The 27,016-nt window shown below is 41.5% G+C and overlaps 1 protein-coding gene and 1 long non-coding RNA gene across 9 annotated transcripts in view; one reads left to right on the top strand and one right to left on the bottom strand.

Moving 5' to 3' along the window:
• HIVEP2 (HIVEP zinc finger 2) overlaps positions 1-27,016 on the bottom strand; it is a 138,333-nt gene that overhangs the window by 75,826 nt on the left and 35,491 nt on the right. Inside the window, exon 1 of one of the 8 annotated variants that reach the window (XM_032681482.1) lies at positions 7,630-7,803. The exons of the other annotated variants lie outside the window; for them this stretch is intronic. The gene's annotated coding sequence lies outside the window, so the exon portion shown is untranslated. Of the gene's footprint in view, positions 1-7,629; positions 7,804-27,016 lie in introns of those variants that run through there. 8 annotated transcript variants of the gene reach the window in all.
• Positions 6,574-7,643, top strand: LOC116783716. The gene is made up of 3 exons (XR_004355801.1): positions 6,574-6,673; positions 6,817-6,983; positions 7,336-7,643. It is a non-coding gene; the product is annotated as an uncharacterized LOC116783716 (long non-coding RNA).

The following is a 27,016-nucleotide window of genomic DNA, read 5'->3' as shown; positions in this document are numbered from 1 at the left end:
CTCTTGCACAAGTTCACTTGCAGAACTGTCCTTTATTCCATTTACTAAAGTCAGTCAGAGACCACAGAAGAACTGAGAGGCAGGGTGCATCAGATGATGGCGATACAAACCATTTGTAGTACACAAAGTTGTTTACAAGGGCATGTGGACTACAAACATTTCAGCATCAAAGAAAGTACTGAAGAAATGTATATTTTTTTTTGCATTTCCAAGCATCAGAACAACATAACAGTATATAAGTGTATGTAAGTGGTGGAAGGAAGCGTTTGTTTCTCCATTATTAAAGATGATGATTCTAATGCCATATAGTGCAGACATGGTAAAAATTACCTCCCACAATACCAAGGCTTGTTACATAGACTCTTTTTTATTTAGCCTGCATTGTCAGAGTCATTACTTTATTGTTCCCCCTGCCACAACGCCTGATGTTTGTGTGCCTGATAGTTGTGTTTGCTTTTAAAATAATTGGCTGAGAGAAGGTAACTTGCCCTTCTGACCCAGCGCGTAATTGTACAGTGTTTGTGCAGTTATAATCCATTGTACACATAAAGTGACATTTCTCTACTTGGCATTTGCTGAACGCAAGGGCACCGTCTGCAAATACAGTGGCTTTTTTTATTGGCAACATCGTTAATTATTTCACTCTTCCTAACACAGAATCTCCTTTCAGTTACTAGAGAAGAACCAAACCGCTCCTCACCACAGCCACAGTAATACTATATTTTTTATTACGTACCAGTGAATACTATTAAGATTAGCCTTAAAAAACAGTGTGGTATTAACAGCTGTCCTGGGAATTTGTTCCAGAAAAGGGAACACTTCTGACCTTTGAGTCCATGTCTCAGTGCCTTTTCGAGATGCTTCAGAACAAAAGTTCAAGCAGCGTCTCCTTTCAGTTTGTCCCATCTCAGGGCGTGTAAAACTGAGGACAGAAATTCAAGAGAAGCCAGGCTGGTGCTGCGTTCTCTTGCCTTTAGTTCTGCTGTGTCAGCACATGCAGCTATTTCTCTGCTTCCTTTGGGTTTTGTCTTTCCTTGGTCACTGCTTTGAGTCTCTACCCAGCATCTCCACAGCTCTCCTGTGGCTGCCATGTTACGTAAAAACTCAAAAATGGCTTAGGAAACATTTAAATCTGCACTATCTTGGCAAGCAGCTAATCCTTGAAGCAAATGCTACTTACACAACAGAGTGCCTGCATTTCCTAGCCCGTCGTGGAGATGTCATGCCTCATCTCCTAAGGCTGGGAAGGAATGCACAGTGCTTCATAAAATAGCTCTGACTTTCCATTTCTACTATATAAGCATCTTGTTATCTGTTTTTTATAGGAGGGAAAATGGGGAAAGGGAATTCCTGGAAGAGATTACAATTGTCAAACTAGCTTTTGATATCTTTTAAACAGCTGAAGCATTAATTTTTTGGCGGCACTGTCAAAAGTCTGTGAGGGCTTCCTGACTGGCAGTGGAAGAAACAGTACATTTAGTTCAACTACAGCTGTACTTTTAGAAAAAATCCATATGAAAACAGACTCATTATTCATTTTTCTGTTAATATGTGGTTTTGCCCTTCAGTTTCAGTAATCTTTTTTGCAAGATCTTGCACTCTCAAGAAAGAACTGCAACTTAGAGCTAATGTTTTAATAAAATATTGTTTATACTATAGTCAAACCAGAACAAACAAATGAAGCTACAAATGACATTTTATAGGAAGTCAAGAAAGAGATATCATGTGTCCTGAATATTGAGTTACAGTATGGTAGGCATGATTATTATTTCCTGTAAAGCCAAACTGTAGCTTTAAAGAAAGAAGGCTACCCTGGAATAGAGGCATGGATATGACTTGGGCCTCTAAAGAGCAGCTAGATATAAATACCTTACAATTTTAAAGCAAAACTCTCATCAAGTATCTGAGAATTTTACAATGGAGCAACAGAAAGATATGACCATGAGAAACCTTTCTGGAGTCTTCAAATATCTACCATGTTGAAATACTGCAAATGCCTCACTTCGTGGAAATGGGCCAAAAATTTTCATGAAGGTGTTGCAGTGAGATAGGCAAGAGAACGACATTTTTTTAAAAGTGATCTTAGAATCCCAGAAATTAGATCAAAAGGAAATACTGAAGTCTATTAGATCATCTCGTATCCAAGGAAGAAAAATCTATGTAGTATATTTTACAGTATCTTGTCCAGGTCACTTTTGAATTGCTCAAACTCATCAGCTCCTCTGGTTTCCACCAGGAGAACAGACCCTCACCATAATAGTTTTTTTCCTGGTAGTTAAAGTAATACTCTTTTGCTCATTGGCACCATTTTACTACTTTATACTTCTTTGAGACAGCTATTCCCTTCTAGGTGATCTTGGCTCTGGGCTTACCACTGTGATATCTAATTTAATAGCAATGCAAGTATAAAATACTAAACTAAAAAAACACTGACCTTCTGATTTGTAGCCTTGCTCCCTCGTGTAAGCAGGGGCAAGCTTCTGATGGAATGAGACCTGAGCTCCTGGTCAAGAGGATGAAAAATCACCATCTCACATTCAAAGACAGGCTGTATTTCACCAGTGCATGGCCCTGAGTGGAGGATGAAGACCTACTATCAAAGCAGCCTCAAAGGTTCCTAATTATCTTTACTCAGTGTGATGGTCCATGATTTGGTTAGACTGCGAAAATTTGGCTACTATTACTTTTCCCTGCATGTTAGTGGAAGGGTGTTTAATGAGTTTTCTGTCTCCTACTTGTAATAACCCTTTTTTTTTTTAAATTCCCAAATTACAGATTTCCAGATTAGGATTTCTGGCTGGCCTTTGTATATGGAAATAGAATTCCCTGGAGGGAAGGAAATTTCACGCTGCAGATGTGATATCCTACCTCCCAAGCAAGGGACAGCAGATGTCACAACCTCATGGATAGACTTTGTATCTCCTCTGTCCCTGAACAAAAACAGTCATAAGCAGCACACAGAGCAATTCCCAAACATACATTCACTTCACAGCCTAAAAGAATAAATAAGTGTACAAGAAGAAAGTTGCAGAGAGTCCATCCTTTAGGATGTTGGAATAAGTTTGTGAAAACAAAATTACTAACCTGAAAAAGGAATTTCATTTTTAACTTAGTTGCTATTATTTCTAACTAGCAGGGTAGCAACTGACAATCATACTTGAGAAAAAGAAAGGCTGGATGAGTTTCTGGAAAACTTCTCAATGTTAAAGGCCTGTCTGCAGAGGGACAAAGTCACGTCATGAAACTACAGACACTTGGCAAACTACTCTGCAATCTTGAGTTAGTGCCTTGTACTGCACTCATGTTATTAGTTATTGCCATATCATGTAAATCCTTCAGGACAGTACCATTTTGAAGTACCCTTGTACTGTCAGGTGTCCTGACATTATCAAGGCTCCTGGAGATGTCAGTGTGTGGCATTTCTTTTTTGCTCCTTTACATCAAGTTTCCAAGCCAATCTAAACACCACGCAAAAGGCCAGGATCTGCCTCAGGAAAAATTTAAATGGGTTGGAAGGGAGCTTCTTCCCTTGCTGTCTCCTTGGAGTACAGGACCTCTTACCCAGGATAACCCTCTCCCTTACCCACTCCTGTCCCAGTCTTCACGTATGGCTTGCATCTGAAAACAGGCGTCTGGTAGGGAGTGCTGGTGGCTGCAAGCAGATGGACAGGGATGCTGGCTGAGTCACTGGCAGCACACCACTTGTTGAGCTGTTTGAGGTCCTGCAGGAAAAATGCTCACTTTGTGGCACTCACTTTGAGAAATACTGCCAAGAACAAAAATCACTACAAGAATTACTGCACTCTGTAGATACAGGAAACAAAACAGGACATGAAGAAAAGACTTTGCCACAGTTTACAGGAGTTGGTGCCGGACTACTGACATATAGGAGGTACCTTCCCATCTGCCACAGTACACAGAGTACACTTGCAGTATATTCCTTCTCTCTTCTTCCCCAAGTGCAAACAAATGGGTGGATTCCTTTCAAAACTAACTCGATGTCATGTTTACAAATCTATGAGCTTACCGACAACCTGGTCCTGGATCTCAACAGTCTTATGAAAGTCACTGGCCACTTGCAGGAAGGACTGAGCTGATGACTAAAGGTTTCAGGACCAAGGTCATCAAGCACAGAATGTACAGGAAGAGCTGAAGTCCTGACTCCATTCATTCATATCACTGTACACAGTAACATCAAAAAGATGGAAGGCTCTTCATTCATCAAGTCAATTGGATTTAAAAAATTATATACCACAAAAATGAAATAACAATAGCTTTTCTCACTGTTCCAGTTTTTCTTTAGACTGTACTTTCACTGCCTTACTTTTCTTCCTCTTTGCTCTTTGTTACTCTGCTCACTACAAATATTAGCAATGTTTATGAGTAACTCCTTATTTTTCACTACAGAAAAGTAATGCCTAAATGCAGTGACAGCTAATTCTTATTTCCTCCACGATACCTGAATGAACAAAACCCAAACCAATGAAACTATCCAAGCTCTTCCTCACACAAACTGACCAAAATTGCAGTTTCCAAGTATCTAGGAACTGGTTCAATAATTTCAATGGGACTTTTTGGAAACACAAAGATCACCACGAGAGATCACATATTGCTAACTATAATAAAATGATTTTCAACTAAAACAAACAAAAGATATCATGTGCCCTGAAGATGTGAATCACTACTCTGACTCATATTTCAGAATATTTTTTACAACGTATAGCTGGCTCACAGTAGCAACATATATCTACTTGTGTTTATAATTTCATTAATGACTGAGCAGTCACTCTTCAAACAAAACAGTGCTGTCAAAAGGGAGTGCCATGGCAAGATGAACTTTCTAATTTTTTTGCTGTTCTTTCCATCTCAGGGCACCTCTTTAGTCTCAAGAGTATTTAAGTGCTGAGAGTACTTTGTCAAAATGAAAACTATTAAATACCAATTCATTGTTATGACCCTCAACAAATACCCAACACTACAGCAGCTGTACAGAGTGTGCAGTCATAGATTTAACAGGTGGGACAGAAATTAATTGTATTTAATCTTTTAAAAAAACTCAAAATGAAGCCCCTGATATTCCCATGTCAGATTCAGTCTCCGTTTTTGCCTCCCAATTACGGTAATTACAGTCCTGTGCCCAGTGGGAACTACTTGCACACTGAAACACCAACACACTTTGCTGGAGGAGGGAGAGGTTTGCCAATGGAGTTATTACAAGATGCAGCAGTGAATACTTTGACTTTCAGTGAATGCGCTGTATCCCTTGCTCCACAACTCCTAATTATTTTAACTAAACAGATGAGATATCTGGTTAGCCTATGTGCAGGGTGACTTCCAAGATTTTAGAGGTGGCCATTGAATAGGTGAAGGCTCTTCTGAAAAAACAAGGCTTTAGCCACTGCAGTAATTGTTCCTCAATTCAAGCTGTGCCAGAAGAACTCAGTGCCTGCACTTAGTCACTGAAGGCAACAGCGTGTAGGGATATGGACCCAGGCATCCACAGGGCGTGACATCACTGCAGGGTCAGCACCTAAATTAAGTTTGTCCCCAACATGACACCTCTGTCGCAGCACACGAAGGTACCTACACACACTGCCACATGTCAGTTTGGATTTCATCCCTCTGCCTTGGCCTCAGTGCCAAGCATCAGGAAACAGCAGGCAACTTGCCAACACTTTTTCTTAGAAAACGATGACCCTTTCTGGAAACGTTTGAAGGCCTGCAGAGTCTTTCTGGAAAGGTAATATGCTGAGCTTTTGCAAAAACACTGTAAATGAAACCCACTCTAAAATACTAGCACTACCCTAAAATATAATACCCCTAAAAATGGGGAGAAATTAGGTCGATTTTGGCCAAAAGATATTGCTGTGTATCCAGGCATAATGATTCCTAGAAAGCTGAGGTAAATAATAGATATAGCAGCATCAACCAGTTAGCAAACTTCACATTTTCAAATCACGTCAGGAAAATCCACTGATTTTTAATGCAAATGACTCAAGATTCATCAAATATTTTTGTGCTTAAGCTTTTACAGATTTTGAGTTATATAACTAGTTTGTCATGATCACAAAGTCTTACTGAACTGACTGAAAAAAATAGAAATAAAGGAAACGTATAGGAATTCTATAAGGAATTATAGAAATTAAGTAAATCACAGTTCAATGAAAACCTTTCCATTCCCTCCTTTCCCTTGACCTTCCAAGCCTCTTTTAAATTGCGGCTTCTCTTCCTACTGCTTTTGCCAAATGGAATTCTTAACCAGCACTCAATTGTGCAGATCAGATGAGGAAACTCACTTCATACCCAGTGCATTTGTTGGACCAGGATCAGTCTGAAAGGAACAGAAAGGTATAGACAACCTGTATGGCTCAGAATGAGCCCATCCACACTATGACAAAACACACCTGTAAGCACAGTGTCAACAAAGGCAAAGACATGGGTTAACTGGCTCCTGCAGGAAGCCTGGTTTCATTCATTAACAGAGACACACGGGCGAGTTACAATGAAGCTCCTGGTTTCCCTCTGAAGCTTTTCAAGTCTCAAAATCTTGCACAAAGCCCAATCTGCTGTCACCTCAATGAAAAACAATAGTAGGTACTCAAATAAGTAAGACCCGCATGAGAGTTCACAAGCCCAGCTTGTGCAGAAGGCCACCTGCCAACAGGAAGAAGTGGTGAGGAAGAATTTGGATCCAGCTGCTATCCTCCCTCAGCCAAACAATGCCGTGCGATAAACAGCATTAAGGATTTATTTTTTTTTAATCATCAATCACACTGGGAGTATCCATGTCTGTCATTTTTTCTCCCTGGTTGCCAGGAGAAGGGCTTGAGAGACTTCTGAGCACAAGTTCACAGAGAGCTGATCTCCTGTTTCCCATCACAGCTGTATCAAAAGGATTGAGACAGGAAGAATAAGAGGGAAAGAAGAAGAAATGACAAAGTACCTCGCCGTAGAGCTGAGTCGAGCTGCTAAATTCATCACAGGTAACACAAAAAAATTTTGTAGCTGTCTTGCAGCCCCATTTCGCCTGTCAGCTTCTGACAGAAAGGCAGAGTGGACAGAGAAAGAGGGGATAACAGTGTCTGCAGTCCTTCTTTTTTTAATATGAAGTACTGAACACTAGTAAATTAATTACGACTGCATGCTCAGTGGGTCACTGTGGCAGGTGCAACTTAACCTTAAGACCATGTAGCCTACTGCACCTTCAGATTTAGCTCAGGCAGCACCTGGGTGAAGCACTCCAATAAATCCACTCGCCGCTGATAGTCGGTAACAAAAAGGGTTAAAAAAACAACCAGACTGCAGCTGAAAATTCCACAGCATTTCCCTCCGCAGAGCTGCAAACAGCGTGTCTCCCTGGGATAAAATGAACCGACAAACTGCCCTAAAGATCAGCCAGTTAAACACACTGAAACGCCACTGCCACCGGCGGACACGGATGGCTGGAGAGCTCGGGAGAGAGCATCACGGTCGCTCGACGCTCCTCCGGCGCGGCCACTTCCTTGGCGTCCGGGAATCGCACCTTACGGCTACACGTCGGCGCCGGATTCACCGCCTTGCAGACGAGGAACCCCCCTCTCCTTCCTCCCCGCCTCAGCCCCCGGTGAACACCCAGTATCTGGGTACTACCTGCGTTTATCAGCAGAGCCATCCCGTGTCTTCAGTCATTCAAGGAATTTAACAGCCTGGAAATTCCTGTTGTCCATTATTTGAGGTCACAGATAAAAGCTAAACAGCAGCCGTGACTCCCATCAATCATAAGTCACTCACTGATAGAGCGTATGGTAGGAGACCTACTGATGTAAGCTAGTCACCAGAGAAAATACCCACTGATGACGCATATCCAGGCACAAAAATAGTTACAGGGCCCCCAAAGGGATTATTCAACAGCCTACATTTAGATATTCCTTCAAGAGACCCGCAGTCAATTTGCTGCTATTAGTTGGCTGGGGAACATTGAAGTTTAAGTTTCCTCAGCAGACATAACCACAATAGCTGGTTTAAATAAGTTACTGCAATTACAAGCTGTTTTGTAAATTTTAACACTGCATTATAGCGATTAAGTCTAAACAGAACCACTGGCTAAAAAAATGCTGTATAGCCTTTGCCCTTACTGTTTACCAATTCCTTCTGCATATTAGTCAGCAATGAAAAGAACAATTTAAAATTGATTCACAAATTCTTAAATTAAGTTCCTTCTGCTACCCTAAAGAAATGGGATTTTTTTTCTAAAAAAAAACCCCAAACCAATATATGTGAAATGCTGTTGGGATATCTGGTGATGCTTAAATGTTATCTGGATCATTTTCTGCCTTAACTTTTATCCTTCTTTGCTGTTTGCCTCTCTACTACACAAAAAGAAAAATACCTAAATAGTTAATCTTTCTTGCACAAATCAAAAACCAGGTAAAGGTAAGTTACTGACAACATGCAAAACCACCATGCACCTGCTTTGAGCCGGTCTGGGAAGAGAATCCCCAGAAATCCCTTCTAGCCTAAGATACTCTGCAATTCTGTGCAACTGGATTTTTTGGCATTAAAAACATAATCCTCTAAATTAACCAATCAACTGGTAATCCTACAATATTCCTGTCCCCTTCAACAGTTTCAGGATCCTTCTCATGCCTCACAACAACAAAACTTACTAGGATATAGCTGAGCCTACAAACACCGCTGATCACAAACACTGACTGTGCAGTTCTGGCAATATTAAAAACTTTATTTTTAAAATATCTCATTTTAACATCCAAGCCCTCTTCAGAAGCAATTTGGTGCTTAGGAGTCTAAAATTTACTTACTTTTATTGCATCTTTAAAATATAAATATAGGGAAGTATTTATGGCTCTGATGCCTATTTCATCGACATATTTCTGGAAAGCATTACCTAGCCAAACAAACACTCAAGGATTTATAGTGTTTACTCTGTAAAGCAGGAGAAAGAAATGTCCCAGGGTACAAACTTCTACCTCACTTTCTTCATCTGTGATAACATTATTAAAATAACACCAATAATTATTTTAGCACAACTGTTTGCAAAGCCCTCATGTTTCTCTCATGCATCCATATGCTGGCAGTCCACATGGCCTAATTTAACAGCCCTAAGAAGAAATATTGGTGCCCTCTAGCTGATTAAACTCACCAATTTCCTGCAGACACCTAGCACCAGTCTCTTTCTCACCTGACATTCCCTTGTCTTTCACTGGTGCCCATACAATGCAAGCTCTGGAATAAAACAATCCACTTTCTACAGAAGATGCAGGAATCAAAACATTGAAATCCCTTAGTGCTCTCAACTCTAGGAGCTCTTACAATAGCATAAGTGTCATGAAAAATTGGAGAGGTGTAACTGTGTACGATACCACCTTACCACGAACCAGTGAAGCATCTAAATATACTTTGTAGCCTGCAAGTTCCACGGGAAAATACAACCTGCAATTTCACAAGAAACACGGAGTCCCTCACCCATTTAGAAGCAAGTATTATAATTCCCCTTTCATCAGGAGCCTTTAAAAAAGCTTATAAGCCGTATATTCTGTTCTGCCACACATTCTGAAGTTCATGTAACATTAGTCAGTGATGGATAAATTTCGCAACTCAAGAGCTCAGGACTGCCCTTCTGCCATCACAGAAGCCTGAGCAAGCGGGGAGAGCTTGACTCTTCTTTCACTCTGACATCTGTCAAAGGGATGGACTCCCCGTTCCACCCACCATGTTCCCATCCCCTCCCCCTCAGCCCTTCTCCTGGAGACTGTATCAGGTACCACTGACCTCAGGGTCACAGCATACAGGGCCACATCACCTCACCGCTGCATGGCTATAGCAGGGACATCCCTGTTACGTCTTCAAAGCTATGAAAGCCTCAAGGCAGGGATGCTAACACATACTTTGGACACCATCATTAGTGTGACAGATGAGGTCAATGAAACAGTGTCCAAACCCCAAACAGTAGATCTCTATGCTGGAGAAAAATCCCTGCTGAGGAAGAGCTGGCCCAGGAAATGCTGTGCCTGTGGTGGCACACAGTTGCCAGAACAGCTCTTTGGCACCTTTACCAGCAGGTGCATCTGCTCTAAGGCACACCAGTGGCCACCAGCTGCTCAAAGGATGCAAGAGAAGGGGAGGCTGTATGGAAAGCAGGCTTAAACCAGGCTTCAAGCTCTGTTCTCTCGCTTGTTGTCCATCTAAAAGAGGTAGAGGTTGGCTGGAGCTGGCTGTCTCCATGCATTTAGTTAAAGCCATAAACATCTATGGACATCTCTAGATAACCCTATCAACGATTAATCACATTAAACATAAAAGGGAAACCAAGATCTGAAGCTAAACATTAATCTTGTGAGATAGACTAACTTTTAGGGTTGCATTCATAATGCTCAAAAGGTCTGTTTAAACCTTGATTGGGAAAAAGCATATAGCCTCTTATTTCTGTGTTTGAACAGCAATTGTAAAGCAGAAACTGCTCAAACATTTGTCAAGCATCAGGCTGATCCTGCAACATCCTGCTGCCTTTGGAAAGTTAACTTCTCATGTGCCATCTGCCTGTTGAAAGACAGAATGGGTTAATCACAGTGGCCAGGCAATTTGTAAGGGTCCTAGGGCTCCATTTCTCTAGCACATTACTACAACATTACAGCTAATGTTCCTTTTATACACACCTCCAGGAAAAGCATGCCACAAACTTGGTCAATACTCATTAAGGGGTTGCAATCCAAATCTCTACATCAATTAAAGATGAAGGGCTTATTTGAACAAGGAATAGTCAAAACTCTTTTGTTCACATAAAACAGGCATTTTACTCCATTTGGAAAGTGAAATGTTTGGCATAGTTCAGTTTTCTGCTTGCCTTTTTTTTTTTTTTTTTTTTTTTTTTTTTTTTTTTTTTTACAACCAGCTGTCAGCTCTGTCACTTCTCACACAGGAGACCTAGAACAAGGCTGGTTTGTGCAACTTTTTTTCTGGAAGCCAACAGACTTCTCAAAAGCCTGGTTTCTTGAAACATAACGGAACCCAGCAAACTCTTGCACAGAATAGGGACAGATGTGGGAATGTGACAGATAGGCAGTGAAGGTGGTATCTACGGGGTAAAAGGAAATACGGTGGAAAAATGAGGATCTAGTAGGAGCAGCTTTTTGCTGTTTCCAGTAGTAAAAATGTGTTGCTTTTCAATACAAGGAAAAATAATGAAAACAGGTAACGGGCAGAACAGGAATCACAGCGGTAACTAAATATACCCATCTAAATAAATATTAAAGAACATAGAGACGTTCTGTTACAACAAAGCTTCATGACAGCTTTAAAAATGCTGTATTTGAAGTAGCAAGCTGATGAATTATCTCTTACTGGCCCAGGAGTATCAATTTGGAATATACATTAATGTCGTGTAGGAATATTGTTTATGAAAAGTAAAGAGACTATGAGCTTTCCACATAGACAGTAAAAGAACACCTCAAATTAGCAAATTATTATTTAAAATTATTATTTACAATTTTTGAAAAAAGGTTCACTATTAGAAAATATTGGTTCACTGAGGATGGATAGTATGGAGCATTTAGTCACTGTGTCACACAACATTAGATAAATCAGAACACTGATGTCAGAAACATATATATAATCCGATGTTCTCCCTCTGCCAGCACATCAGTCTCTGAGGGCTTTTCTCCCATTGGCAAAACAGGTACTATTGATTATAACTGAAAAACAAAATTAAAATATTATAGAGACTACCTAATGATTTTTCTCTATTTGGAAGTAGGACTCTCATACCTCCCCTTGCATTCAAACACCTCTGAAGAAATCTAAGATGAATAACAATGGATGGTGGTGGTGGGACTAGCGCTTATTTTAGATATTTAACATGAAAATCAGCATTTTTATTTCTGGAAATAAATACACTTGAAGTTAAATTTCAAATTGCCACTACCTGTTATATATTCTAAACTGGATACATTTGGTAGCATAGTTATCAGTAAATTACAGGGTTTATGTCAAAGTTTTAAAGCAAATAAAACCATAAAACTAAAGAAAGCTGTTGCCTGAGCACCTGGAACCAGGTTTTTTTGAAATAAGAAACCACTATTTGATAGCAATAGCCTCTTCTGTGTACTATCCTATTGCAAGATATTAACTAAAAATACTTTAAAGCTCTATTCTTTATCAAAATTCCTTCAAAGTATTTCTAGAATACGGTAATGAAAAATAATATTAGTCTCAGTGGTCTGTCAATATCATATGTATGCCACTTGACTTGAAGGGAACAAATAAAGTTGGCGATCAAAACTTGACAGGTTTATTCTATATATTATCCTACAGTGCCTGCATTGGCAGATAGGGAAAGAGAAACTGATGTCATCTATCCTGACTTCCATAAGGTCTCTGACACAGCCTCACACAACATCTCTGTCTCTCTACATTGGAGAGATAAGGATTTGATGGATGGGACATTCAGTGGATAAGGGGTTGGCTGGATGGCCACACCCAGAGAGTTGCAGTCAACGTCTCAATGTCCAAATGGATCTGTATCAAGTGGTATTCCTCAAGGATGCCTATTAGGACTGATTCTGTTCAATATCTTAATTAGTGACATAATTAATGACAGGATGGGGAATGAGGTTGTTTTCAGACACAGTATCTCTGCCGCATCTTCCTCCTCAGGGGGAGGACTCCTCACAGTCCTTTCCCTGCTCCAGTGCAGAGTCCCTCCCATGGGCGACAGCACAGGCTTCCCAGGGGGTCACAGCCTCTTTCAGGCATCCAAATGCTCCAGCATGGGGCCCTTCACAGGTTGCAAGTGGATATCTGATCCACTGTGGACCTCCATGGGTTTACCATGCCTTGCCATAGTCTGCACCATGGGCTGCAGGGGAATCTGCACTGGTGCCTGGAGCAGCCTCCTGCCTCTCCTTCTTCACTAATTTAGGTGTCTGCAGAGTCGTTGCTCTCACATATTCTCACTCCTCTCTTCTCTGCTTGCAACTGCTGTTGTGCAGTAACTTTTTTTCCTTCTTAAATCTGTTATCCCATAGATGGGCTGCTGACGATGGGCTCAGCCTCAGCCAGCAGTGGAGCCATCTGGCATGGGCTCTATTGAACATGGGGAAAGATTCTAGCAGTTTTTCAAAGAAGCCACACTTGTAGCCCCCTCACTACCAAAACCTTGCTACACAAACCCTATACATATTGGTAGATGAAAAATTGGGTATAACCCAGCAATGCGCACTTGCAGCCCAGAAGGCCAACTGCATCCTGTACTGCATCAAAAGCAGTGACACTAGCAGATCAAGGGATATGATTCTGCCCCTTCACTAGGCTCCTGTGAGACCCCACCTGGATACCATATCCAGTTCTGGTGACAACCACAAGTCAAATGTGGACCTGTTGGAGTAGGACCAGAGGAAGGCCACAAAAATTATCAGAGGGATGGAGCCCCTCTCCTATGAAGACAGGCTGAGAGACTTGGGATTGTTCAGCATGGAGAAGAAAGAGAAGGCTCTGGGGAGGCCTTATAGCACCTTTCGGTACCTAAAAGGGACCTACAAGAGCACTGGAGAGGGACTTTTTACCAGGGCCTGTAATAACATAACAAGGGTCAACAGTTTGGAACTGAAAGAGGGTAGGCTTAGATTGGATAGAAGGAAGAAATTCTTTTCTGTGAGGGTGGTGAGGCACTGGGGAACAGGTTTCCCAGAGGAGCTATGGATGCCCCATCCCTGGAAGTGTTCAAGGCAAGGTTGGATTGGGCTCTGAGCAACCTGGTTTAGTAGAAGGTACCTGTGCCCATGGCAGGGGGGTTGGAATCTAGATGATCTTTAAAGGTCCCTTGCAACCCAAACCATTTTATGACTGTATAACTCCAGTGCACAGAATTAGGAGTACCTCAAAGATACTGTAAAGCAAAAATAAAAACAGTGACTGCAAACAGACTATTCTGAAATGACATTTATTTCAGTTTGATGCTTAATTGCAAATCTGCAAAAGCAATCTTTGATCACTCACAGGTACTATGAATAAAAAATGAATTCAGAACATATGCCCATTTCTAATTCCATCTGGAAAGGGAAACAGAAAGAGTGACTTGGGGTCACCAAAAATTGTGGAGCGAAAAAGGGTAGCATAGGAAACTCCACTGTCTGCACTTTTACCTTCTCCATTCCTGATTACTGTGATAATGTAACATCATGTTTAAGGGTTAATAACCTCACATGTGCAAGACCTGATCTGCATGTTGAGGATGAAGTTTCATGCTTCAGCAAGGTCAGTCCAGCAGTGAGCTGCCACCCAAGAGGGGAAGATGCCACTTTGCTTCTTCCTCTCAATGCCAGCTGTGTGCTTCTTCCAGCTCTAGAGTTTGCCTTTGCCCATGGGGAGCCAATCCAAGGTTCTTACCCATCAGAAACCCCTGGCTCTCCAACAGCTCACTGGTTGCCCAGTGGCCCAAACGAGGCCAGCGTGGGCTTAGACAAATAGCTGCAGAGGACAGGTAGCAGGAGCAGCCCCTCTGGGACATGAAACCACAGCCAGGACAGTGGGAAACCCTTCCTCAAACGCTTTGGCAGTGCTAGAGAATTCAGACCAAAGAAAAGAAAAGCCAACTTTCAAAACTGAGAGATGCTTCAGACACTGATGCCAACAGCTTCAGCAAGGACCATCAGAGAGTCAGCAGGGCCTTGCAGGGGGAGGAGAGGGGAAGGAACCACTCTATGCAAAGGAGAGAGCCCCACCTTGGCTGCAGGCAGCCTGTCAGCTGGCCCCCACCACCAGTGCTTGTCAAAAAGGGAGATCACCCTGGAAGGTGTATTTAGCTCTATGTTGATTTGCTTATTAGGCCTGTCAAAAACCAAATATGTCTGATGTTTCAGAAATGCTCATTTGTGATATTTTTTGAAACTCTTGTCCATTTTTTTCTCTTCATGTCAAAATACATAGTTTAAATCCATGAGCAGTTTCCTCTAAAAGAGGTGGCTTCTTTTCCTTTTGGTAGGTTTTTTCCCATTGCTCAACAATCAAGCAAAGAAAGCAAGGATTAAACTCAAAAAGTATTCTTAAAAATCAAATTTATTGAAAAAAGTACAATTACCAAATCACATTGCTTCATCTTTTATTTTTTTAAACAGCACAGATAAAAATATGAAATCTTGTAGAGACTCTTCAGGGATTTCTCCTCAAATGACAGTTTCTCTTGTTAGTTATACTAAAATTCCTCTCTTCTTGGACTCCCTCAAACCACCAGCTCTACCTCTTATCTCTGGAATATGTTAAACTAAGAAAAAAGCATTATCTTGCCAACATGGCATAAGAAGAGGGGGATTTCTCTCTTTGTTCGTAAGGGAATGCTTACTGAAATGAAAGGGTTTGGGTAGCTCAAGCTTACACACTCATAAATTTGATTCTTCTCTTACTGACATCTCCTTTTCCTATGAAAAGTTCAAAAGTTCAGTTAGCAACAATCTGATGTCTTAGCTCGCTGCACAAGCCTCTGGGTTATTTAATCAAGAAATTAGATATCTACAACGCATGGTAATACATTCATTGGACTCATTATTATGAACTGTTACTAATAAACAAAAATGCCAACATATACTTATTTATGATTTTAATTATTTAAGGTATATATATATATAAGCAGCCTATCTGTAAGAAGTTAGAGGCAATCTCTAAGAGACTTCCTGCTGCTGTGCTGCCAGTCTCTCAGAGTAACTGTGGCCATTCTGAACTAAATAAATAATTTACTCTGGAAGATTTCATTGAGTGCCAGACACAAACATCAGGGTTGGGTGGAAATAAATCACTGCCAGTAGCAAGCCAGTACTCCTTCCTAGAATCTACAGAAAACTGCTATTTCCCTACAGGAACATTTTGCATAACCATTCTGCACAGTTTAATTGATCTCTGCCATAGCATGGTAGTAAAACTCCCTCCATTTCTACAAATTAAAGACAGTACTTCATGTTCTTTTGATTTCATTCTTCCCATATTTGGCTGGCTTTTTGCATCAGTTGTACAGCTTCTTGTATAGAATCATAATTTTAAACATTTATTTATTTAAAGTCTTCCTCAATATCACCTCATTATGTTGCTGACCCAAATCCATCCTTTAAAGTTGGCATGTTACTGTTCTGAATCTACAATCATCCCCTACTTTGCTTTCCACCATATTCCTATCAAACTCAAGTTACTTCCTTCTCTACCAACCTCCTTTTATCAGTACACATAAACTCAGCTTTTAATGTTTAACATTTGCTGCACTACACTGCTATTTAAGCATTTTCATAACTGAAGAAAAAAATGAGGAAAATTCCTACTTTGTACTGTGATATCAATCTATTTTAAAATCTATTGCAAGATCCCACAATAAATATTATGGTGTGACTTCAATACCTGACAGCAGGGTAAACATCAGCAAATTTTCATGGCCAATCACAGGCATCTCAATTATTCGAATACTCTCTCAGTTAGCAAAAGGGCAGCCTGACTTACTGTATGGTCAATGTCTTTCTACGCACTAATGATTTTAGAAAATCTAGACAGGATAAAGGAAGTCCTTGGGTGCTGTTTCATAGAAAATTTCTCTGTACATTTTTGCGTTGAAAATTAAGGATGTGAAGTGATTGTCCCTGTTCAGAACAGCTCAGGCATTTTGGGGGTCTATGCTCATCACTACCTGCCCCATGCACCAGAACCAAAAAGTGAGCTCCTGGTCTCCCTGCCAGGTCAGTTTTCAGTTGCTGTTCTCCAGTCTTTCAAAGAATTTGTTTTATCTTGCAAAGTTTGGCAGTCAGCATATAACACTTCCAACGTAAAAAACATACCAATATTTCAAGAAAAAGCCAACCACCTTGACAGGGCTGCTCCACTGAGGAAATAACAAAGGAAACGTATTCTTCTCTGCATACAGAGAAGAATTTACCCTAAAGTACATAACCTCCCAAGTGCTACCGGTGTTTCACAGCTCCCAAAACTCTGCTCGACCACCTACCCACTTTTTGGTCAAGTGGTTGACCCAGAAAACCAGAAGAGAAATGGCAGCCACTGCAGGGAGGAGGAGGCAAGCACAGCTTGCAAAGCGGCACACCACCTCATGGGAAGGAGTCACTGGGCACAAAGAGGGTCAGCCGCAGCTTGCCCTGGAATGAGAGATGCAATGGGGGTCGGACCACAGAGGTCACAAGAAGAAAAGACAGGAAAGAAAGAGCACATCAAGGGAAAGAATTTTCTACTTCTTCCGTAGTTAACTCACCTAAATTTCATCCCTCCTCCTGGTTCCCCAGTTTCCAAAAATAACCTATACAAAGACAAGAACTGCAGAGGCAGAGAGCCTTAGAAGAGCTCCAGTTGGAAAATACAAAAAGGTGGCAAGGGAATTTATAACAAAAAAAAAAAAAAGACATGTTCTTTTTGGAAAAGAACATCTTTTAGCATGGAGGCATATCAGCAGGGATGTAGGTCTATAGCTGGAACCAGCATCTGTGGGTTCTCAGGTGCTGGGGCTGGTGAGGCTGGGAGGCTGTTGAGTCTCTCTCCGCGAGGCTGGCAATGCTTGGGCTGGTCTTGGTCCTTCCTGCCCTTATGTGCTGCAGCTCAACAAATGGTTCCTCTTTAGGGAACCCCACATTTTGTGTATCTGGTATCAGAAGATGCGTGACATTTTCCCTTAAAAGTAAAGGCACCTTAATGTGGAAAACATCTCTTAATGACTAAGAGAGTCAACAGCAAATATTTGCACCCAAAGAATTCAGTTCCTCCCACATCAAAGCAACCTCTCAGAAAACTGATTATAGACAAACTAAAAAAACAACTAGTGTGCCTATCAAAAGTAATTGTTTTGCTGCTGGAAAAGAATTAAAGACTCACAGGGCCTGAAACTGAGGGTTAAATTTGATCCCTCGTTGCTGGACTGGACACTGGGGTGAGAGAAGGGAAAAACTCTCCTCCTGCTGTGCAGAAATGGCTGTCCTGTTCACACGGCATTGTGGGAAGAGTGATTTATCTCTAACATCTGAGAAGTAAATTCAGGTACAGGTTGAGAGATTTGGGGTTACACAAACATCAGCTCTCATAATTTCTACATCAAGCTGGCTTCGATTTCAGGTGTATTACAGTACCCCAAAGCCACATGCAATTTTTTGCTTCTGCTTTTCAGCACTGATCAAAATAAGCAAGTACCAATACATCTCTGCATAACTACAGTGAGATACAAGAATGTCCCTACTCACTCCATCAAAAGTGGCAAGACTGTGGTCATTGTCAAAAGGTCTGTTTTCACCAACATTTCCTTCTTGTGCCTCTTCACCACTTGCTTTCTGTATAGTAGGAAAAATTATTACAGTCTCCAGATAAGATCATGTCCCCATGCTTTTACCATGAAATACTACCACGTACTGCAGAGAATCTCAGACAAAAGTGCCCAGAGAACCATTCCCCTTCTTGTATAACAAACCCACTGTTTTGAATGCACATTTCTCCACCTCTGCATATATTCGTTATCTCCTCACTGCATTTCAGTAATGACATTCTAAAAAGTCTGGAGAAAATTGGTAGCTGGGTCTGAGGAGGAAATCCAGACTGATGCTCCAAGTTCAGCCCTTGGGTGCTGCACAGCCTCCGTGGTGGTGAGCCAGGGTGCGAGTCTCAGCCCAGACAGGCAGCCTCAAGCCTCCTGCCTGCTAGCAGGAAGATACATGATGTGGTTGAGAAGTCCTAGGGGAAAAAGGGCCATGGAAAACACATACTGGTACCACTGCCTACAAAACAACCTGTTTCAGAGAAAGGATGTTTCTCACGTTGGTGGTTCTGGAGAAAAGATTAAAAATATAATGCAAATATAGCCCAAGTGTTCAGAAAAGAGGAAGCAGAAGTGGCAGAAATTATTTGGAGGTTTGGAGACAGGGTTTAAATCTCTTAATTTCTGATCTTTTTCTTCTCTTTCATGCTTAAGTAATGCCATTTTCAAATGGCACAGCTAGCAATGCCCATGACTTGTTCTGCAGCAATCTTCTTCAGCCTCCTATCATGATGAAAGTCACCACAATCTGAGAAAACATCTCCTGGGAAGTGATGGCACTAAGTGGGCCAAGCCATGCCTCCTTCAGAGAAGCAGTAAAGCCATTGAGGGAGCAGCACTTTTAGGAGTGAAGTTTAGGAGAGTGGGAAGAAGACAGCTTCACACAGCCTTAGCTGCTTTTCCCAGCAGAGCACAGATTGTGAAGGAAAAACACCACAGGCCTCTCATCTTCTCTGGCTTGCCACAAAAGAGGGGTGTATTTTTCAGCAGGATCCTGTGAGTCTGACACCGAACTTAGCTCAAGTGACATGAAATGTTAATGTTTAGGAACAAGGTAGGTGGAGAGGAGGAGGAAAGAAGACATTCATTATTTGATGTAGAATTCATTCAAAAGCTTCTTTTCACAGCCAGAACAAAAATTTCCATTCAGCTCCTTATTTCTGGTAGCCTAGATAGCTTGAACAACTGGAAGAGGAATCTAGAGGGAGTCCTTATCTCTGCCTGCATGGCAAGAGCCCATCCTCAGATACCTTCAGAGAGAAGTGGTCATATTTTTATAACTGTCAGTCTTCAAATGTAGAATGGGCAGTTGTCCACTGGTTTTAGACTTCCAGCCATGGTGCACAGAAGAGATCTGCCTCCAACACCCATTCCACCCATTCTGGTGCTTGCAGAAGCCTCCCAGTGTGGCCCTAGTGCTCCCCACAAGCCTCCAAAACCTCCACATCAAGAAGGTCTTGATGCTATAAAATTAGCAGCTACTATTTAAAATTGGCTGGACCAGGGTATGAAATTCATCCATGTATTTTATGTATTTTTTCTTCTTCATGTCAGTCAGAATTCTCCTCCCCTTATGTCTTCTTCTACTTCATGTATTTTAATTTTCTTGCTCTATTTTTTTTTGTTTGGCTTGGTTTTGTCTACATTACGTCTGAAAAACAACTTTTCCCTCATAGGCACCAAAGCAACATCTCTTTCCTGTGTTGTGCGCTTCCCAGCCCCTGTTGTTTCTTTGATAGTCCTTCTGCCTCTGCTGTGTTTCCTCACTCTTCCCATCCATCATTTCTCTCCTCCTTTTCTTTTTTCTTTGATGTTCCTCTTCATCCTTCCTGCCAAGCTGAATGAGGTGCTCCCCTGGGAAGGTGCTTACAAATAGCAGCTGGCCTGTTAGGAAGGTTATATCAGGTTGGGACACCTACACAGAAATCTTTCACCTCCCTTACTATGTTGTTGGCTGGAGTGATTCCTTCTCTTCATTCAGGGTTGCATGCACAGTTCCTTTGTCAAAAGTCAGGAAAATGAAGGTACCACATAGTTTGGGTAGCATATACTAGTATTAAATGAGCTACATCTGCTTTCTTGTTTTGGGGAGCTGTGCAGAAATCAGAAGCCACAACAACAAAAAAATTGGGAGAGTGTCAAGTGCAGCATTAACAAGAGACCTAAGCTTACCAGTGCTGCTCTCCCTAAGAAAAAGATGCTTTAAAAATGACACTTTCTTACTTTGCAGCTCTGCTGCCTCGAGGGTGAAATCCCCCCCTTTGTGGGATGCCAAGACAGCGTCATTTCATCACTTCAATGCTATTTATTCCCTTAGAAAAGATTTACCCACATTGCACTGGTCTCTTTAAGAGGGACAAATTTCCTCCAAGTAGAATCTCAAAGACAGGGTTCTCACTGCAATTTTTTAAGAAATTTTCTTAAATTTTCTTAAATTTTTTTAAGAAAAAATATATTCCTGCTGCAGTTTAAAACAAACAAACAAACAAACACACACCCCCCTCAAAGCAAACAAGCAAAAAAACCACACCCAAAAAAACAAAGAAAGGAAGTAAAGAATACAGATTAAGAGAGATAAGAATTTTATTCCTCCTCTCCTCTTGCACAGCAACTTCCAACTGCAGAGCTATATTCTTCCCCTAGTTAAACAGAGAAACCTTGCTGAAATCTATAGAGTAGATCCACTGATATTTTTTGGCTGCTTTGACTATTTTAGCAATGCAAAGCAGCTGTAAATCCAGTTCAACTTGCCATTTCTGTCAGCTTTACCATGCCAGATTAGCACTGCTGTTAGCCTCAGAAATACCAACATCTGGAGGTTCCCCTGCTGTCCAGTCTGATTTTTAACCTTGCATATCTGCAATTCATCCCCCCATCAGCACAGTTGGCAGGATCAGCCTGAGGTAGTTCTTTACCCTGAGCAAAATACAATTGTCACAATCCCCCATCCTACATTCCTGCAGTCAACCAAGCAGATCAAACAAAATTCATATAATGACCAGCTCTCAGTTACTCCCTGGCTGATTTCCCAGTTGTTCTGGAGGGTGACTCCTGACCCTGACTGGGAGCAGGTGCCTTTCTAGTGCAGGTCTGTGAATCCAAGTTGGCTGGCAAAACAAAATACACTGTTTCCTTGTACTTTTATATTTCTTTAGATGTCAGGAAACAGAGCTAAAAGTCTTGTTTCCTGCTCCTCAGCCAGAGGAGGTGAGGAAACTGGATGTAGATGTAGAGAAAGGCAGAAAGATCAAAAAGATCAAGGAAAATAATAATAATAATAGAAAAATACCAAAGAAGCAAAAACAAACCAACCAACCACTGCTTCACTTTGCTCTGTAAAGGAGTACATCTTGGAAACAATATGCCCCCCCCCCCCCATTCCAAGTCTTTCTCTCCAGGGACATACAGCTGTCTCAGGAATTAATAGCATTTTCTTGCAACATTCAAGTGCTGCTGCACTTACAGTCTTATAAAAAAACCTTAACAGCCTCTTCATTTGCTTTTTGCCTAAGAAAACCTTATGTAAAAAAGAATCAGAGAGCGCTGGGGGAGGGGGAAGAGTGGCAGGTGTATTCATGTCAGTTTGATTTTCTAAGAACAAAGGCTTTATTTATACATAAATAAATAAACGGGAAATATTTTGGCATGTTTTATTTTCCCCCAGCTCACTCCCAACCCCTCACTCTGAACGCATTAATACATACACCTTCAGCACAGTCAGGCTCTTCGTGTTGCCATGGAACTGAAACCTTTGCAGTTTGGATGGTGATGTACGCCAGGAAGCATACTGTTCTTACACTTCCTATAACAGAAGCAAAATCACTGCATAGCATTAACTCCCTTAGTATTTAAGGCATTCAGTGTCTTTCTTGCCTGCTCGTCTTCACACAGTTTGTGTTTTCTATCTTACCACACGCACAGGAAACACATTTGACACAGCTGTTCTCGTTCTCATGAAGTCAATAGCCCACATGCTGAGCACATTACAGAAGGTCCACAAGACTATGGTCTTCCTCTTTTTAATAAGAGGCTGTTTGCAGGCATGCAGCAGCTGAGACAAGGGCTGCAGAAAGCATATGGATATGAAATATATGTGGATACAGAAAAGTATTATATTTCAAGATAGCACTTAAGCAGATTTTTTGAAACCTCGTTAACATACTTATTGCTAAAGCTCTTGACGCTCCTTCTGAATATTCTTTTCTACTCATTTGACTGGACAAATTACAGTATAAAGCCCCTGCAGCAGGCACCAAATCTTTCAACACCTTTTTTTCATAGCCTAGGTTGGTGGGCTATCAGTGCTGAGCACAGCTTTGGGCACTTCAGTTAGAGAAAAAAATAGTCAGTACAATTCTGTGTCATCCTAAAGATTTAGCCTGCAGTGATTATCTTCAGCAGATCTGAGCATTTTGCCAAACCTTCTGAAAATGCCTGTACCCAAATTGCAAATACATAGATTTTTATGTTCAAAGCAAAAACTGGATACACAAATATCCAAGTTCATTATAAAAAGATTATCATAGTAAATAAATAAATAAATTAACAAATAGCCATCCATGTACATAAACACTGGATCTGTACCTGCAGAAACAGCTGGAAGCTAGTCCATGTCTGAAGCCAACTTTTGTCCCAAGTTAAATATTTGCATAGTATTAAGCTTAAAATTAAAGCATTTGCTGAAGAAACTTGCTGACTTGTATATATGAAAAAACAAGAGGGAATTTACTGTCCCTGCACACTGGGGCAGATTCTTGGGATGCCTTCTCCTTCCCATGAATTCCTGGACAGCAGAGAGACAGATAGACTACCGACGAGGGAATTCCCCTTTTGGTTTCCGGAGGATTTTGTGTGCAGGCTGGACAGAGAGGCAATAACCCAGGTAGTGATTTTATGAAGGCAGCATTTGTTGCTTTAGTGCCTGCCCCTCGACCACCTGGTAACACTCCTTCCTTTTGGCGTTGTCCCCAGCACAGAAAAGACCCATTCACCCAGTGCCTCCGTCCTGTGCCACTCCTGGCCCCCAGTTCCTGGTGGCTGGGCCAGCATGCTGGCCACTGGCAAGCTCCAGCCACTCACTGCCCTGGGGATGTAGGCCGGGGGTTGCTCATAGAGGAGCTTTCTGAGACAGGGTTGGCCTCTGGCACCCCTCTACTTGCCAGCATAAAACACAAAAGCTGTCTCTCTGTCCGTCTGTCTGGGCAAGAGCAAAGTGGCTGGTCCCCTGTTCCCAGGTATTAGCGGATGCACATGAGACTGTGTGAGTGCCTGTGCTTTCAGATTCCCTCTCCTGCCCTCCGCTGAGGGAAGAGCTGTGCTGGCAGCATAAGTTCCCTCTCCTCCTTTCATTGTCAGCAAGCGTCTGACAGTCACACGTCCCCACTGCTGAGTCCAGTACCTCAAGTTTACGAAAGGCTCTCACCATCAGTTTTCTAGTTACAGGAAAATGTATATTGTGCTGTGATGAAAGGCCAGTGCAATGTCAAGGGCATTAAAAGGACTCCAGGGACTGATTAGAGTCAAAAAGGAAAGGATTTATGATGGTTAATAAAGTTAAATCTGCCAGGGTCCTGCTTATTCTTTCCAACTGCAGGTAACGAGATCTTATAGAAAAAATTATTGAAGTGTTGCAAGTTTTTACCTTCTCCTTTGAAAGAAAACCTTTGTTTTGCTGTGAAGCACCTGGCCAGGTGAGAGAGGAAGAGGAGACACATCACCTGCCCTGTGCCTTGGGTGAACAGCAAAGACCTTGGTACCAACCAAGAATGTCACCTGAACAGTCCCCAGTGGGTCCCTACCACACCTGCAACACCAGCCTCCGGTCGGTGACTGGGACAGGGATAGGACATTCACACACCATGGAGCACCAGACTGTGCCTCAGCAAGGGACATGGGCAGAGAGGGAAGAAAAGCTTCTCCCTCTGTCAGCACTGCATGTCAACATGGGAAAAGGACAGAGCAAAGAAGGAAGCTCTTGCCTCTCATTCCCAGTCTGGTGTCACATATGCACCTTCTGCTGAAGAATGAAATCTAATTGGATACCATAGGACTGCTCTGAAACTTGATTTAAATGCCTTATAATCTAACGTGCCCAGAAGTTAACATAATTTTACAAAACACTGGGACAGGTTGCCGAGAGCAGCTGTGGATGTCCCATCACTGGAAATGTTCAAGGCCAGGTTGGATGGTGCTCTGAGCAACCTGGTTGAGTGGAAAGTGTCCCTTCCCATGGCAGGGAGGTTGGAACTAGATGATCTCTAAAGGTCCCTTCTAACCCAAGCCATTCTATGATTCTAAGACATTAACGATGTTCCATATTGAAATAATAACACTGAGAGGAGGCAAAGCAAGGCGGAGGGCCAAATCTTCAAAAACCTATTGGGAATTTTGTATCCATATCTAAATTACATGCACTTTATTGGATCTCAAGTTTTCATTTTTCTATTGCTTAATAATCACAAATAGGTTATATATACCCTTCCATTTTGTCATTCTTTCACTATATTACATCAAATTTAATTTCCTGTGGAAGTGTATAATCTTTTCAGCTGTCACTGTCTCAGAAGCTTTTCTGTAATAAGCAGAGCCTTGTCCTCTGGCAGGTCGATCTTTTATGAGTTGTGCTCCTGCAGATTAGTTTCCTGAAATGTTTGCAATGCTATATGAGAAATGGCAAAAGAGGAAAACCGAAATAACACCCAAAAGGAAACACGAACATGAAAACCTTCACTTCCTTCTGACTGCTGTGTTCACTGGTCAAGGGAAATTTCATTTTGATTTGGGTAGATGGCAAATCCTTGAAGGTTATTACCATGTATCAGAAACTTCACAAGGTGCGAGACATAGCATCCCTTGCCCTACAGCTTATTAAGAGCACAGCTGCGAGATGGCTGCTTGTTCTTTGTGCCTAGGGAACATGGAGATCTGCAAGCAGTCACCACTCTGACAGCCACCTCTCCCCACCACCTGCCCTCAGCTCTCTGAGAGGTCCCCTCCACAGGCAAAAAGCTGCATTCCACCAGAAAAAATGAAAATGTCAACCAAGATGCATTCATGCTTTTCATACCTGTGATGGCAGAAAAGCAGACCAGCTGGTCCGCTGGGTCCCTTCCAGACCTCTGCCCCTGCAGGACATGAAACTCATCCTCTTCAAACCAGTTTTCCTTTACCAATGCTCACACACACCCCAAAACAACTTCTTTACAAAAACACGTACCAAAAAATAATTCTGAATCTTTAAAAATTAATCAACTCAGAAGAAACATGAGCAAAAGAGATTCTTAATCCTATATCCCTCCTGAAAAGGTGCTTAGATATGGATGACAGAGGAGACATCTGAACAAATATAAAAGGTCTGCAAAGGGTCACGTTAATGATATTTGGCCAGCACAGACTACTGAGGGTGGATACAAAGGCATGCTAGAACCCCTGTTAGCATAAGCACATGCAAAGCTCTCTCACTTCAATGTCACCTCTGGGAGCTTCTCTTCAAACTGTCCAGCCAGATTTGGAAACCTTTGCCATCCAGCACACAGGTTACCCAAGTTGTGAACTGCTCTCCCAAAGCACACTACATTGACCAGTGAAGCATGATCTTTCTCCTCCTGCTCCCTGTAAGACTTTTACCTTGCTTTCCCTGTCTCAGATCACGGCTGTAGGAGCAGATCATCCAGATTTCTGACAAACATTGTCTTCAAAATTGCATCTAAAACTACAATGTGTTAAACCCAGATATATACTTTTGGAGCAAACAGTCATGTCCCCTCATCACTTTTTAACTTTGGAAGCTAGACAAGTATTTCAATAATTGAGCCCTCTTCTGATTATTTTGTCTATCCATTTCCTTGTAATTCTGTTTTACGCTTGTATCTTTAATACTTAATCTCTAAGAAATGGCTAATCGGTAAAAAGAAATCCATGCAGAGAACATTACTTTAACAGTAGTCTCAGGTGTTACATGGAGTGCAATCCAACTCCCATCAGCATGAAAAAACTTTTTTTCCACCAGCTTCAGTGGGAGTTGCACTGGGGCCATAAATCAGATGAAGATGCTCCACACTAATGGCTATGTGGTGTGCTATGAACTGCTTTAGAACATAAAACAATGATGTACCCACTCTCATAATAACATTTTGCCATGGTTTAAAAGGACCTGAGTGTGTGTCAACAATTTCAAGCCAGAACAGTAGAAAAGAAAAACATGCCAGCTATCAGTGACTTTAGATTTTTGGCCTCGTAGGCCATAAACCGAACAGCCTCACTTAACCAGATGTGGATCTCAGTCTCTATTTTCCTACACAGGGTGAGGAAAAAAGGCTCAATATATGGATTTAATTCCTATTGAAATCTTGGTCAAATATGGTGGGTGATGTAAAGATAAACATCAAGGGAATAACTGCCATCATCTGGCTGAGTTTGGTAAAATTGAGTTAATTTACACTTCTTTAGGGATTCACTGGTGTGTGAAATTAATCTAATTTAGACTGACCATAAACTGAAAATGGAATGAAGGAGGAAAGCAATTAAAGACCCTTCCTAAATGCAAAAATAATACTGCTGTAAGCACAGCAAAACAGTTGAAGTACAGATCCATTCACGCTATTGCTACCACCACCTTCTGCTTGAAGAAGAGAATAATCTCTATATCTACATATGATCACTGTACCACTATAACTTCATCCAAAGGAAACATCGGTAGAATGTTTCTACCAATATCTGTAAACAAATACATGTTGAAACAGT

The sequence above is a fragment of the Chiroxiphia lanceolata genome, chromosome 3 (genome assembly GCF_009829145.1).
Source record: "Chiroxiphia lanceolata isolate bChiLan1 chromosome 3, bChiLan1.pri, whole genome shotgun sequence".
Taxonomy (NCBI): domain Eukaryota; kingdom Metazoa; phylum Chordata; class Aves; order Passeriformes; family Pipridae; genus Chiroxiphia; species Chiroxiphia lanceolata.
Note: the sequence above shows the minus strand (reverse complement) of the source record. Positions and strands in the feature narration are given on the sequence as shown.